The sequence below is a fragment of the Manacus vitellinus genome, unplaced genomic scaffold, assembly GCF_001715985.3.
Source record: "Manacus vitellinus isolate BGI_N305 unplaced genomic scaffold, ASM171598v3 scaffold_103_pilon, whole genome shotgun sequence".
NCBI lineage: Eukaryota > Metazoa > Chordata > Aves > Passeriformes > Pipridae > Manacus > Manacus vitellinus.
In genome coordinates this window covers 919819-933471 of record NW_021938814.1, presented here as the reverse complement: position 1 = coordinate 933471, position 13653 = coordinate 919819, and the positions used below count along the sequence as shown (strand labels likewise).

The 13653-nt window shown below is 46.2% G+C and overlaps 1 long non-coding RNA gene across 2 annotated transcripts in view; it reads right to left on the bottom strand.

Moving 5' to 3' along the window:
- Window positions 1–8692: 8692 nt before the first annotated feature.
- The window catches only part of LOC108644200, a 7816-nt gene continuing 2855 nt past the window's right edge, over window positions 8693–13653 (bottom strand). Inside the window, exons 2-4 of one of the 2 annotated variants that reach the window (XR_001923143.2) lie at window positions 11384–11470; window positions 10623–10742; window positions 8693–8752 (exon numbers count right to left, since the gene is read on the bottom strand). This is a non-coding gene — a long non-coding RNA (uncharacterized LOC108644200). Of the gene's footprint in view, window positions 8753–10504; window positions 10743–11383; window positions 11471–13653 lie in introns of those variants that run through there. The other variant, XR_003916216.1, reaches the window with a different exon arrangement.

Sequence of the window (13653 nt, the reverse complement as noted above, 5' to 3'; positions counted from 1 at the left end):
CTGCTGCTGCACAAGGCAAGGGAGACCAGAACACCAATGGGGCACACAGGTTTCCTTCAGATGATCCAGAACAATCCTGGAATCATTAAGGTTGTAAAAGCCCTCTAAGATCATCAAGTCCAACTGTTCCCCCAGCACTGCCAAGGCCACCACTGACCCATGTCCCCAAGTGCCACATCCACGTGGCTTTTAAATCCCTCCAGGGATGGGGATTCCACCACTGCCTTGGGCAGCCTGTGCAAGGGCTGGACAACCCTTTCCATGAAGAGTTTTTCCTAATATCCAACCAAACATCCCCTGGTGTAACTTGAGGCTGTTTCCTATCATCCTGGGTTCCCTGAGAGCAGAGCCTGATCTCCCCTGGCTCCACCCTCCTGTCAGGGAGTTGCAGAGCCAGAAGGTCCCCCCTGAGCCTCCTTTTCTCTAGGCTGAGCCTCCCCAGCTCCCTCAGCAACTCTTCATCAGACTTGTGCTCCAGGCCCTTCCCCACCTCCATTGCCCCTCTCTGGAAATGCTTCAGCTCCTCAATGTCCTTCCTGAATTGAGGGACCCAAAACTGAACTTAGAATTTGAGGTGCCAACTACAGGGAGAATATGTGGGTCCACATCTCATCAGCAAGTTTGGCTTTGGGCATCTTGACTTTGGAGCTTAAAACTTTGGCACTCACAGGTGGAAGAGGGAAAATGTGCCTTTTTTCATTCTCTGTGTGAACTAGGTGTGAAGGTTTATCGAGTTCAATTCTCTTGCAGTGCTCTCCAAGTCAATGCCAAGTCTAGGCATGGGCTGGCTCAGTAGCTGCTGGGCTCCTCTGCATGTTTCCCAGCAGAGTTGTGCAATGGATCTGATGTTTCTCAGCAACAGTGGTGGGCAATCTCTTCCTTTCTCAGGGCAAAATAGGCCTTACTAACACATCAGCCAAGATTTTATTGTAAAACCATGGAAGAGGGAGCCACGTGACCAGGGCTGTATGAATGACATTCCAGCCTGTAAATCCTCAGGCTGCAGACTCCCCACCCTGGTTTACAAGCTTTCCTACACCACGATCCTGGTGTCGGCTCGTGCTGGAAAACAGTAAAGCTGAGGCCACAGTCAGTTTACTACACCAGGTCCTGATATGCAAATCATGTCCTTTCCAAAGGGTTTTTACAGCAAGCTTGGTCTTGCCAGGTGCCACACACTCCCAGTTCCCATGAATTTCAGAGGAAGCTCTTGGCAGCACACGGAACTTGGCTCATGCCATATGAAGGAATGTCTCAGCATCTGTGGCACTTGGATTAGCAGGTTCTGCTCTGCCAAGCAGAGCCAAAGCCGACTCCTGACATCTTGGATTAGACCAGCCTTAATCTAATTAACATTGCCCAATAAAAAAAATTCTATCTGTGGTCATTGACCTTCAAGAAATTCCAATTTCTACACTGCAATGTAGAAGCTATGTGCTCTTTGCAGAGGAAGGATTCGGGTGCAATTCCAATTCCTCAGGACTTCTGTGTGTTTCTCATTATTATATGCTGTACACAGTGTCTTTAGGACATTGATTATCTTAGGAAGAAAGCATTCCACAAAAAGAAGGGTTCCAATTGCTCGTATGTTTGTTTTTTCATTTAAAAGTCAGACTCCTGCAGAGACCAAAGGTACCTCTTAAAAGCACAGGTTTTGTGTGTGAGACCCAGATAAGTGATGATTTTTTTGTAATTAGCCCTATTACTGCAATTTCTATATGGATTTCTAAAGCCACCCACTGTGTTATTTCCTGCTGGTGTTTCACAGAAGTTGCATGACATGAAAAAAATCAGCATTTTACCAACAGTGATGCAGGGCTGTCTTTCCATGGGCATTTCTCTCTGCCAAAGGGCAAATCTGGAAGTGAAAATGTGGAGATGGGATGGGAAAAAAGTAGTGTCTCAGCATCACAGGATCAGTTTGAAAAGCCTGCTTTTAATGATGCTTGTAAGGAGCCACAGGGGACAGGAATCTTAAATCTCTGATCCCTCCATCACGTCCTTTTGGACAGTGTTGGATGCACAGTCACCACAGATGGGTTCCAAATGCTTGGGATGGTCTTGCTGCAGAAAAACTAGCAAACTCCAATAAAAAAATAAAACAAAATAGGCTCCTAAGGCAGTTATTTGAACACTTGGCAGCTTTTTATCAATCAGTATTTATCCAACACAGAAATGCAGCCAGCTCAGCTGTACTGACACATGTCTGAACTCGCTTTTTGTGGAGCATGGACACAGTTGTGTCTCCCCCGAGCTGGCTGGAAGGTCTGTGCATTAATCTCTCTCCCCAGCATTAATGTTCTCCTCCTGCCAAGAGGGCCAGGAGCAAGGCTGCAGGAGACATGAGACCTTTCCATCAGCCCTTTCCTGCAGTGCTGTTTTCATCACGGTGATTTTTCCCTGTTCCTTCCTTAAGAGGGGCCCTGGAGACAGATGTGAGAGAGGGAACAGCAGTTATCTGGCTTGGGGACACCTTCTGATCTAGATTCACATCCAGGCTCTGCCAGAGCCCCGTGTGCCCTCCCACAAACCATTTGATCATTCAGTGCTTTACTTTACTCTCTGCCAACATGTTAAAGCATTTCATTTTCCTTGATTTTTTCAGTTTCTCCTCAGAGCTGGCACATTTCAGGGAGCAAACATGGTTGCACTTCTCTGTTTGGCACCACACCCAGCACAGTGATCCCCTGTCCTGTTTAATGCCTTTAAATTATACCTAATCATATTTATTAAGAGCTATTAAAGCCTCCTGAACATTCTAGATATGTTTTATTTTGATCAGGTGTTTCTGGATCACCAGGTATGTTGTTGCTGAAAGGGGGGGAAAGGATGATCTGAAATAAATGAGCCTCACTATGTGCAAATCAAATTGTGACGCAAAAAACATTCCAGATCTTAAAGAACAATTAACCCAGGCTGAAATCAACCCAGAAGGAAGCTTGAATTTCCAAAATTTGCTGCCTTGAGCTGTCTTTCTACACACACTAATGTAGCCCTGATGAGTTGCTGTGGGGTTAGGAAGGACCAGGCTGTCTGGAGATGGTTTTTGTGATCTGTGCTGCTCTGCAGCATAAAGAGGTTTGTTTTCATGGTGGCTGTGCTTGCTCTTTGCACTTCCCTATCCTGCTGTGCCCTGGCTCCGAGGGCCAGCGTGGTGCCTGCCAGCTCCCAGGGGAGCCCTCCTTCCTCCTGGGCTCCCTCACCTCATCTCCCAGGAGTGGGGGTGGTGGGAGGGCTGGGTGCTATGTGGGGAAATCCCTCCTCCACCAGTTTCATGCCTCCAGGGCGCTGGAGGGGGGGGGGCTGCAAAGGGCCTGCTCTGATTTTTGCAGCGTGGGTGGAAGAAAACCCACAGCAAGGTTGGGTGAAGGACAGAGAAAAGACCCCATGTCATCTTCCCACCCCTGGAGGTGTTCAAGGCCAGGCTGGAAGGGACTTGGAGCAACCTGGTCTAGTGGAAGGTGTCCCTGTGCATGGCAGGGGCTCAAAATGGGCTGATCTTTAAGATCCTTTCCATCCCAAGCCATTCTGTGATTGTATGACCTTCAGGGTGAAGGGGGCAGCTGCTCAAGGTGCCAGCAGGTATCAACAGCTGAATAAAATGAATAAAGCAAGAGCACATAGAAGCTGCTGGAAAGGCTCCTGCTTCCTTGACTCAGTCAAATCCTTAGAGAAGCTCACTAATGAATGCATATTGAGTCAAAGGATCCTTCCACTCGAGCGCTACCGACTGGTTTATAACAGGCAGCAGGTGAAAACAAGGAGCTTCTCCTGTCTGCTGTGAGCAAAGAGTTCTCAAGCTGAGCTGTTGGAGTGAACCCATGAAGGGGTCGAGCTGCTTTTCAGAGGATGAGGCAACCCCCAAAAGCAGGAGCAGCGGCCTATGGCAGTGGGAGTGGACTGTTTTGTTCATGCTGAGCACAGACACAGAGATGGGTATTGTTCACCAGCACCCCATGAGCCAAAACATCCACAAGCCACATAAAGAGAAAAAGCTGGATGTGAGAAAAAGGGAAGCTGCATGGCCCTCAGAGAAAGTCACAAGGCAGAGGGATGTTTTTCCTAAACATAGTGTTTAGTTTGGATGGGATAAATGAGCTTGAGCAGACCACAAAAACAAGGAAAAACTACTTGGCAAAGGTCTTGCTCACCAGCGTTCGCCATGATGTGACCAATAAAGGGGGAGGGATAATGTGCTTGCAATATCTGCATTTGCTTTGTTTAACTGACAGAGGCTCCACAGAAAAAAATGTCCAGATCCCTGGCTTTCCACAGGCAGTACATGCAATAGGCTCTTCCTTTTTTTTTTTTTTTTTACAAAAAAGACGTGGCGAAAGCAAGGCAAAGTAGATAGAACAGATGAATAAAAATAGAAATCACTTCTTGATTTCAACTGTCATTTATGATTTGGCCGCTGAGAAAAACAGATACTCTTCCCATCTTATCAGCAGCGCTGAAACCTGCCACATTTTTGCTGGCTTTGGCCTCTTTCCTTTGGGTATTGCTTTTCCAGCATCCAAAACAGTTATAAAAGTTACAACAGTTGAAAAATGTGGATTCTTGGCTGGCTTTGCTAAGCCTTGAGAAAGGAGAGAACAGAAGCATATGGAATTGATGGAGAATAAGAAAAAACCTTACAAGACTAGTAGCAATCGTAGAATTCTAGAATGATTTGGGTTGGAAGGGATCTTAAAGACCATTTCATTCCACCCTCCTGGCATGGGCAGGGACACCTTCCACTAGACCAGGTTGCTCCAAGCCCTGTCCAGCCTGGCCTGAAACACTTCCAGGGATCCAGGGGCAGCCACAGCTTCTCTGGGCAACCTGTGCCAGGGTCTCCCCACCCTCCCAGCCAACAATTCCTTCCCAACATCCCACCTATCCCTGCCCTCTGGCAGTGGGAATCCATTCCTCCTTGTCCTGTCCCTCCAGGCCCTTGTCCCAAGTCCCTCTCCCGCTCTCTTGGAGCACCTCTAGGCACTGGAAAGGGCTCTAAGGTCTCCCAGGAGCCTTCTCATCTCCAGGCTCAACAATCTCAATTCTCACAGCCTTTCCTCATAGCAGAGGTGCTCCAGCCCTCTGATCACCTTTGTGGCCTCCTCTGGACTCGCTCCAACAGCTCCGTGTCCTTCCTGTGCTGGGGATTCCAGAGCTGGGGGCAGCAGTGCAGGTGAGGCCTCACCAGAGCAGAGTGAAGGGGTTCTCTTGGAGCACGAGGGGCAGTTGTGCCTCTCATTTTGAGCCGTGTTGAGGTCACAGAAGAGGCAGCAGACAGGAGAGACACTTGTGCTTGGTGACTCTTAGTGGGGTCTCTCTCAGACACGAGGCAGTGAAAGATCCAGCACTGGCACCTTGACACTCGTTATGGGCCCAAGACTTCACAGATGTGGAAACCACGATGACAAAGCCTGTCCACTGCCATCCTGCCTCCCACCAGAAATGTCCTCTTTATTTTCTTAAGGACCTGAACAGGAAATTATGGACAAATAGACCCTCTGCTTGGAGTTTTCTCTGCCCAGAGAGTCCAACTGCAGCCTATCCACTTTGTCTGACTGTGCTTTACCTCCCCAGCACACAACCTGGAATCCTGGCCGCCCACTCAGGCCAGGAGGGGTTCGAATACAGCACATGGTTCTGATTTTTCTCTCCCTCCTCCGTCTCCCATCAGGAACTGCTGACTTAAAATGACTGTAAAAAGAAGACAGGGCATGGGACATCACTGCCTGAATACAGATGTTCACATCGTTAAACCTGTCATTACTCTGCTGCTCAGTGAGCCGATGGCAGTGCTGACACCAGCTTTGGATGTGTGAAACTGTTACCAGAACCTCCCTCATGAAATACAAATCCTGTGCAATAACCAGGTGATAAAGTCCCACAGCACAAACAAACCCTCAGATCAGGGCGTGGAATCAGATGCAGTGAGAGTGACACCAAAAGTTTGCCTCTCCCTCACCCACCCAAAATGCCATATCTGTTCTGAGCCAATCTGGGAGGGCAGCTGCCTGTTTTCCAGTGCAAGCACCTGTTTGGGGATCAGGGAAAGGATCATTAAAGACAACACTGGCTTGCAGATCCACCCATTCCAGCCTGCTGCACATGTATATGACTGTAAGCTTCTAACTCACATAGTTCACCTGGGGTGAGAGGGCTACCGTGACCTGGGGCTTAAATAACCACCCAGCCTTTTGCTGGAAGCCTTTGGAATACTCTGGAAAGGGGCATGATTCAACCTTCTGAAAATACTCTGACAGGTTTTGGTTACTGCATTTATGCCAGCCCAGGCACAGATCCACAGGTCAGAAGCAGGAGGAATCCAGTCCCCTGTGCAGCTACATTGTCCCCAGCAATGGCACTCAGGCAGGAGGTGATGGAAATATTTACATGTCGCCATGCACTATATAAATGGAAATTTTTGGGACTGTACATTGATGTAAGTGAATGCAAATTGATGAGAGGCATAAGGTTTGTTTCATGGCTAGATGGTTGTCTACCTCTGCAAAGAGACGGGGGGGGGGATTTCTTCGAGTGGCCTTTTAAATAATCCAAGTCCTTGGAAGTTTTCTACCACAGTCAGGTTTCCTACCAGAGTCAGACTTCCTACCACAGGGAGATTTTCCACACCAGATGCTTGTTCTTTTTTTTTCTTTTTGATCCCCCTGTAGCATATGAACACAGATGGTCTTGTTTCAGCCCATAAGATCTTGGAAAATGTGAAAGCTAAATAATTTAACTGGAAAGAGCTCTCTCTCCGAGGCCCCTCTCCTGACTCTCCTTGCCAGGCTCTTTACTACTTGCTAAAATAGAACTTCCACTATAAATAGGAAGGAGATCTCCTGCCTGCCCCACTGGCCTGGCTGTAGGAACAGTTGGCTTTCAGTCCCTCTCGAAACTACAGTTCAATCCATCTTCCTACAGTGACACCAAACAGGAGACCTTCTAACGGTGCGTCAGAGGAGAAGTGAATAAATCTGGTGCTGGAGGCAGAACAAAATATCTGGAATATTCAGCAAGGAGCAAACCCAGAGTGTCCCGAGACCCACAGAAATTGGGGTCTATTGATGAAAACACTTCCACACAATGAATAAAATGTGGTATATTTATAGCTGGAATGTGGTCCTGGCTGTCACCTGACCGCCCGACAGCCCCAGACAGATGACAGCATGGTGACTTTGGCTGCCGTGGCTGCCTTCCACAACCCTCTGCACAGGGACACAGCACAGCCACAGGCAGCGAAGATCCCATTTTACCTCCTAAAACACAAGTCACGAGGACATTCCCTCAGGAATCAGATGATCTGAGGTCACTCACCTACTATCAGGTGACATCCTACAAAGACGTAACGTCTGCCCCTCTGCAGATACGTGCAGGCTTAAAGGTCTTCTCAGTCAGACACTATTTCAGTCAGGCATTTAAAAAATTATCTGACTTTATGTGAATATTTCCACTGCTGCTCTCATGCTGGGAGTTAAGTATGTCCCTCAGTACTTCCATCAAGGATGTGATGACGAGCACTGCTACTATGCTTTCCTAGAACAGCGTGTACAACAAGGACTAGGGAATATATTTTATATCTCTTATGATTCATCGTGTGGAACAGTCACCTCAGGTTTGAGCCAGAAATACATCCAGTGGATTGGGATCAATTGACAATAATAAACGTTTGGGAGGGGAAAGGCTGAACCCCAGAGAGCTGGGGAATTTTTAACCCTGCTGAAATCAATGGCAATACTCAAAGTGGTGTCAGTAAGGTCAGGATTTCACACACGATCACACTGACAGTGACCTCAAAGTCACTTTTAGTGCCAAGTGTTCCCAAGGTCCTGCAATTCCAGCACCGCTTTTGGGTGTTATTATGAGACAAAACATTTGAGTGTAACCCTCCAGGCCTCGTGACTCTGGCCCTGAGGGCATTAAAGTTTCTTTTTTCCTCATTTGACCCTGCTCTCTAGATCCTCAGCTGTGAACTCTAGCACAGACCTACACCCCTACAAAACCCTCCTCTCCCTGGCCCTGTGTCCCACAACCATCTCCCAAGTGAATTTTTCTTTGTTCCTTTTTAATCTCTACTTGCAGAAGTTTTCCATGACTTATAACCACCTCTTGTTCTTGGCTTTTTCAGTCACTCACCAGATGGGGAGTTCTGTGCAGGATAAAGGGTTTTTTATTTTCCTTTGTGGTGAAAAATGCTCTGTGCTTCACATCTTTTCAGATGCCCAACAGTAAGGTGGGTGGGAGAGACAGTGACCTCTTACTCTTTGCCTCAGCATTTACAAAAAGGAACCAGCTTTCCATTTTCCCAAAGTTCTGTGATGGTCTCCTCCAGAGGGACTTTCTGCTTTGCCTCTTGGCTCAGTGGTTGGCACAGTAAGAATAGAGAGTCCTTGTTTCCAGCTTTGATCCTGTCAATTCCACAGTCAACACTGACCAGAATGTTACACAACATCCCTCTCTTTGTCCTTACAAAACTATCTGTGTCAACTTCATTTACTGTTCTTGGATCTACAAAACTAATTTGCCCCTTGTGTGCCCACACTCTCAGTATCTCCTTTGGAAGAAAAACAACAACAACAGCAACAACAAACATGGGAAGAAATAAGCTTACTCTCAGATTTTATTTTTATGGCTTTGTCTAAATGAAGGACTTGGAGAACATGGAGCTTCAAGGAATTTTTCAAAGAATTTCTGCATCCTGGTTGAAAACACCAGAAGTACCTTTTCAACACTATTTTCATCCATCTACTCTCTATCCCTAGCAAGGAAAATAAATCAATTATAGCAATCCCTCTAACACTGGGAACTGCCCCAATCCCAGAGCCAAGAGACACGTGACAAAACTCACTTGGAAGAGTAATTTGTAAGGAAGGGACATATTTTAGAAATGAGATGTCATCATTTAAGGGACAGTGTGTACACAGGGCAGCTGCTGGCATCTTGGAGATTGGCTACATCAGTGTTCTGTGAGGAGAAGTACCTGGGTTTGCAGGACTTTAAGTATCTGAAGGAGGGTGTCAGAGGATGGACCAGGCTCTGCTCAGGATGCCCAGCAATAGGATGAGAGGAATGGGCACAAACTGGTGCCCAGAAGTTCCATCTGAACCTGAGGAAGAACCTTTTTCCTCTGAAGTGACTGAGCACTGAACAAATTATCCAGAGAGGATATGGATAGTCTCCCTCACTGGAGATATTCCAGAACTGTCTGGACACAACCCTGTGCCATGTGCTCTGGGATGGTCCTGCTGGAGCAGGGAGGTGGGACCAGATGACCCACTGTGGTCCCCTCCAACCTGAGCCATTCTGTGATTCTGTCACCCTCCCTGGTGCAGGACACACATCTCAAATGGCAAACACATTTATGGGAGAGGTGTTTTAACCACCTCTCTGAGCCTACCTTGCAGCTAACTTTTCTTTAACACTCCCCAGAAGAATGCTGAAGGAGTCTTAGCTAAAAGACTGAGTACAGTCCCTCCATTTGATGTTATTACATCTTTCACATCTTTGCCCCCTTGATTCCAGGGGGACATGTGCAGGGTCGGGATTTTTGGGAGCAATAATTAATCTACCATATCTCCCCAACAATATCATTTTCTAGACTCACCATCAGAAACCCTTCCCTTATCCCATCAACTTTGTCATATTCAACAGGTTACTCCACTTTCATTCACTCCTGCAAGGACAAAATCCATACCCATGGAGATGCAGAGGGAGATAAGAGGAGCCTGGAGGAGATGTGGGGGCTGAGCCCACACCACCAGAATGGCTCCAGTTCAGTCTTTCTTTTTGCCAGCACCACCAGCAACCTGCCTGTGCCTGGCTTTCTGTGAGTCTCACCCACACAAAGGTGAACACTTCACACCAGGACTTCGACAGATCAAAGCCTGAAAGGGTAAATATTTCTGTCAGGGATCATTACTTTGCTTTCTTCCTTTGTTTGCCCTGGAACAATGTGGGGAGGGAAAAAAAGAAGGCAGAAGTCTGTACAATTTAACAATGCTGCATTGAGAGAGACAATATCTGACATCACAGAAATGACCCTCTCCTTGCTCCCCAATTCTTGTCTTTTAGAGAGAGGGGGACATTCTTCTGCTTCTTGCAGCAGGGGTGAAGGAATGTGGATCTGTGGCTTTGGAATAACATTTTAGATCTAGTGAAAGGCACTTTGACCTTGGCATAAGAACTGTGCCAATAGTGCTGGTGTTCAAGGAAAAGAAAAACATCAAAAACCAGACAAGCCTCCCATGTCCGACAATAGGGAAAACACTCACAAATGGGATTTTTAAGCCAGTTGAACAATATCTCTTCTAAAAAAGCCACAGAGTTAATGTCCCCTGTGCAGAAAATATTTTAGAGCTCTGCTTAATTTGATGAACAGTATTTTAGCAGAGTCCAATTACTAATACTCCCTGTGTTTCCAAATATATTTGGGTACCTGGAAAACTGGGAAAAACCCCCCACAAAAACAAACAAAAAACTAAAGCAGAAGTGTTTGATAAATATTTCCTGCCTGTATTTGGGACAAAGTTAAATGTCATTTCCAGAGTGCCATTTCCATGTTATATAATGATGATGAAATGATTCCTATCCAAGCAACTTAAAAAAAGAACATCAAAAGCACCACTAACATTTTAAAAACAGCAGGTCTAGAGGATGGTGTGTCATCATTTTAAGAGCTGGTTCTTCAGACGACTGTTCTCACACAAGGTGGAAATGTGAGAGTTTATAAACAGCCCAGGAGACCATTTCTAAGGAGAAAAACAGCTTTGTGTCAATATTTGAAGAGCGTGACTAAGGGAAGTCCAGGTAATTTCAGTCTGGCGAGTCCAACATCGCTCCTGACCTGGCTATAAGGAAGTGGTTTGCACCAGTTAATAAGGAGATGGAGAGTGGGGGTGTAATGGAACAGCAATCAGCAGTTTTTGTGGGAAATGGTTCCTGTCAAAGAACAAACTTCATCTTGTTCTTTAATAAAATCACGAGTACAGCTGATAGCAGGAACGGTGTTGACTCAGTGCTGTACAGCACAAAAAAAATACATACAAAATCAATACGAGTGCATAACAAATGGTTTAAAAATAGCTATCGGAAAGATCTTAAAATGGCTTTGTAATAAAGGATTCATCAATGAATAAAGGCTGCTTCTAATGGACTCTTGCAGGCACTTGCACTTGTGCTACTCACTGTGCTGCAAGAAAACACAAGATGATCACATCATTTGTAAACTGTGAGAGTTTCAAAACTGTTAAGTAGTTTCATTACTTAAAATTGCACTGATGGGAGTAGCTCGTCTTGTAAACAAAGACTGATGGGATGAGGGTAATCACTTGGTAGCGTGAGTTTAGAATCACAAAATCATTACAAATTATTATATCTACTTTCATGGTACCCTTTCCTCTTGGACAAAGGGAGGTCCTTGGGAGCTTGTCATGGTGCCTCTTAACTCTTTTCCAGAAAGTTCCCAAATGTATTAACTCTGCAGAAACAAAATATGGAGATATAGATATATATCTATATATCTATATATCCATATATATATATATAAGTCTTCTGTGAAGGTCTCATGATAAAAGGATCACAGTAACCACCACTCTTAGGCATAGAATAGGATATCCTGAGTTGGAAAGGACCCACAAAGATCTGTACGGAAATTCAGAGTGTTACATAAATAACATTTCAAAATAAAGGTAACTTAGCTTTAGAACTTCCACATTTATTCCACTGTAAGGAAACGCTCTTCCTCTGATGGTAAATGAAGTTTATATTTTTGGTCTTATTTTTAATTTCTTGTAACTCTGCAGTGATGGAACTTGAGTCCTGTGTCATGCCAGAAACTTTCAAGCTGCTCCACATCTGTGAGCTCAGAGCTGCTAACAGAAAAAAAAGGGGAAATACTCCATTTTTTATCTCAAATGAGAGAGGTCTGGGTTCACAAATTCCTTCACAGAAGGGTAACTAAATGGTCTTTAAGGTCCCTTCCAGCCCAAAGCATTCTGTGATTCCATAATCTGAAAGAATATATAAAATAAGTAAAGAAAATTTGAAGTGCCCCTTCATTTGGACAATCTTCCCTGGATGTCAGACAAGGAGCAAAAGGAGGGAGAATTTGAGTAGGATGACATAAAGGGGGAAAAACTTGTTGAAGGAGAGAAGATGAAATCCCACTGGCTTTGATGGAAATGGGGATAAAAAGTGAGAATCCTACAATCTGTGTCTACAAAGCAATCTACAAGATAGCTTAACATTCCCTTTTTCTTCCCCACTGTGGAGAAAAATCTGGGACAAGGCTTCAGAGTGAAATTACCCTGTGCAGTTCATTAGAAATGCAAAAGATAAGTCAAACAAACAGATCCTATTCCTTTTGGTAGAGCAATGGGACCAAACACCCCAGCACAGCCGCCTCCCCTGGCTTCTTGTTTGTTCCTTGTTTATCTCCTCTCTTTTTCCTCTCTTTCTCCATTTGAAAAGACAGAACAAACATGCAGAAAGCTCCTGTGGTTGAATTAACAATGTTCTTGGAGCTTTAAGGATTGAAGAGTGCTGCTGATGCATCCAAGGATCCATGGGCAGCCTTTCAGCAGGATTTTAATGACTCAGGGAAACACCACTCCAGCAGCAGCGAACACTTCTAAAAGCTTCACCTTCCCTTCCAGCCTGAACTCAATCTGGCCTCTCTCTGAGTTTTAACACACTCCATTAACAGGATTCCCCAGCTGAAAGCAGACATAGGAGGTAGGCCACAAGCCTATTTTTGGACATCCAACCCTGTGCAAAGCACAGAAGTTCCCTTGTCAGTGCAGACTGTAGGATGGAGACAGGCAGAATGTGTAGGAGAAGGGAGAATCAGGGAACACATGCTCTGTACTCTGGTTTTTTTCCTCCCACAACGGACACTGGGGCTGTGAGGGGGGTTTGCTGTAAATCCAGAAGGAGAGTGACACACACAGACATTTAGGGGTGTGGCACACAAATGTATCCCATACTCACACACACACAACCCTTTTAGGTGGGGTGAAAAACCCCACCATCCCCCACAGGCCTGCAGAGGCAGTTGGGTGCTTTGAGTAATTCACAGGCAGAGGTGACATCCAGTCATCCCCCTTCCCCTGCCCTTGCCTTAGGAAAAAGCGTGTGTGTGTGAGTGTGAAGGTGGGGTTGGAGGTACAATCATCACACAGCCACAACCCCCTGTCAGGCTGTTGGTCACAACAACCCCCTGGAGTGCCACAGCCTTGGGACAGAGTGGCTGGAAAGCTGTCCAGTGGGAAAGGACTTGGGGGTGCTGGTTGACAGCAGCTGAATATGAGCCCAGGTGTGCCCAGGTGGGCAAGAAGGCCAACGGCATCCTGGCTTGGACCAGGAATAGTGTGGCCAGCAGGACCAGGGCAGTGATTGTCCCCCTGTTCTCGGCACTGGTGAGGCCACATCTCAAATCCTAGTTTTTTTGGGCCTTCATGACAGGGAAACCATTTTGGTGCTGGAGCATGTCCAGGGAAAGGAACGGAGCTGGGGAAGGGTCTGGAGGACAAGTCTGATGAAGAGAGGCTGAGGGAGCTGGGGAGGGTCAGCCTGGAGAAAAGGAGGCTCAGGGGGGGAACTTCTCACTCTCTGCAACAGGAGGGTGGAGCCAGGTGGGGGTTGGGATCTTAGACAACTAGT